This window comes from Pteropus vampyrus, unplaced genomic scaffold (genome assembly GCF_000151845.1).
Source record: "Pteropus vampyrus isolate Shadow unplaced genomic scaffold, Pvam_2.0 Scaffold239, whole genome shotgun sequence".
Taxonomy (NCBI): domain Eukaryota; kingdom Metazoa; phylum Chordata; class Mammalia; order Chiroptera; family Pteropodidae; genus Pteropus; species Pteropus vampyrus.
The window spans coordinates 166,079-168,253 of record NW_011889020.1 but is presented as its reverse complement, the minus strand read 5'-3'; the positions used below and the strand labels follow the sequence as shown (position 1 = coordinate 168,253).

The window sequence follows — 2,175 nt, the reverse complement described above, 5'->3', positions numbered from 1 at the left end:
TGGCCACAGGCAGGGAAGGGGAGGGCACCCTAGTGATTAGGACTCAGGGACGGGAGTGAGCTGCCCGTTACACAGCAACCGAGCCAGGGGACGCTCCAGCTGGCGGGGTCGCCGCGCGGGCGCTGGAGCTCTGGGCCTGGGCTCGGCCCCTCTGTGCCTCAGTGTCCTCACCTGTGGAGTTGGTGCCACTCGCCCTAGCCTGGTGGGCAGCAGAGGCCTGCGCTCCCACTGGAGCCCCCGGCCGCCCGCCTGGCCTGACCCACACCCTGCATCCTGCAGAGCTCAGCAAGCCGGAGCGGCCATGGCCGGTGTCGGCCGAGCTGGATGAGCCAGACTCCTCAGACAGTGAGGTGGGTCCCCAACCATGCACTTCTCGTAGGTGGGGCAGCCACCCAGGACTGCCCAGGCTCAGGGGGAGGCTGCTCGCCCTGACCACACCCCCACACCCCTCAGGTGGGCCTGAGCCCCAAGGCAGGGGTCACACAGAGCACTCCCGGCGAGGGGCCCAGGTGTTTCTGCACCGCAGAGCGAGGGCTCAGCCCACAGCAGAAGAGGAAGCGGGTTTCGTGCTCTGACCCGTGGGACAAAGGTACGCGGCCCGGGCGGGATGGAGGGTGCCGCAGCCCCGGCCGTCCACCCACCTTCCCGGCCACTGGGGAATGTCATCCTCAGACCACTCGGAACCCAGGCACCAGCCCTGGAAGCTGTCCCAAGGCCGGCCCCTCAGGAGGAGGGGCCCAGGGCCAGGCCTGGGTGGGTGCTGGCCCCGGGCCCCTCACTGCCAGCCCGGCCAGCCCCTTCAACCTAGTGGATGGGGTCTCTGGGACCCTTACACGAGGAGCAGAGGGTGTAGCCCCCGGGCTGGGGACTGCTGGGGGTGGTGTCTGTGGGCCCAGCCCCTCCCAGCAGGGCAGCAGGAGCAGCGCCTGACCTGAGGGTGTCAGGACATCCCCACTTCCTGCTCTGGCCACAAAGGCAGCTCCAGCCAGGCCTCCAGGTGCCTGAGAAGCCTCTGCACACCTGAGCTAATAATGGACGCCACTCTCTGTTTGTCCAAGCGGACCTGCCACCAGGCAGGCCGGCTGTGGCCGCCACAATGCGCCATTGTTGCCAGGAAGGTGACCGCGGCCTGTGTTTGCTCAGGCCCGCGGTGGAGGAGGCCAGCACGCCTGTCTGATTTCGAGGCACTTCCTGTTGGGCACTATATGGAAACCACCCTGGTGGGCACGGCCTGTAGGGGCGCCCGATGTCCCCGCACTGCACTCTGAGCCTAGCCCACCCGGTCCTCGCACCCGGCCCAGGGCCGGCCTCCCCATCAGGCACTGCACCCCACGACACCCACATGGCGGTCAGTGAGAACAGGGCCCGTGCCCGGCTGTGGCCGGCGGCACCCTTGTATCTCGTGACCCGTGGGGAGGTGCCCACAGCTGCCCGGTGATGGAGCTCGCTGTTCCCGGGTGGGGACACCGAGACACGGAGTGGTGAGGGAGCTGGCCCAGGGTCATGGGCTGGTCCTCGGGGTCAGGCTTCCAGCCTGGTTCGGACGCAGAACCGGAGCTTGTCCCGCATCAGAGACAGGCCTGCACCCAGCGCCTTAGCAGGTCTCGCCCGCGAGGGTCCCGGGGACCAGATGCCCTTCCCCTGTGTCCCCAGCCGAGGCAGGCCCATGGAGGCCCGAGGCAGGCCCATGGAGGCACCCAGCCAGCGTCTCGGGGACTCTGAGAGCGTTTCCGGTCAGCTTGGGCTATCCAGATGCCCCAGGCCCCCTGCAGGGTAGCGAGGGAGGCTCAGGGGCCAGGGTCCAGTCTGGGGAGAGGGTCTGCCCTCCCACCAAATTCCCACGGCTTGCCTCCAGCGGGGCCACACGGCTGCAGTGTCCATTGCTGTCAGGACAAGTCACCTCTGCCAGCGTGGGCTTCTGTGCCCAGAGACTGCCCCCAGGGCCCTCAGAGTCAGGGTTCCACGGGCAAGTCCCATCCCCTCTCCGGGAGTCAGTGTCACTTTGAGGGAGGACCCACGAGGCCACCGCCAGGTGTCCTGGCCTCACCTCTGCACTTCCCACAGCCTCCAAGAAGCCATCCTGAGGGAGAAAACGGCCCAGGGCCCAGGAGCCCGAGGGACCCCGAGGACCGCAGCCCTCACCCCACAGCAGCGGCTGAGCAGAGACCCAGCGAG

The 2,175-nt window shown here is 68.3% G+C and overlaps 1 protein-coding gene across 1 annotated transcript in view; it reads left to right on the top strand.

Annotated features, from left to right (window-relative positions):
• The window catches only part of RBBP8NL (RBBP8 N-terminal like), a 10,158-nt gene that overhangs the window by 7,112 nt on the left and 871 nt on the right, over positions 1 to 2,175 (top strand). The gene's annotated exons all lie outside the window — the stretch shown is intronic.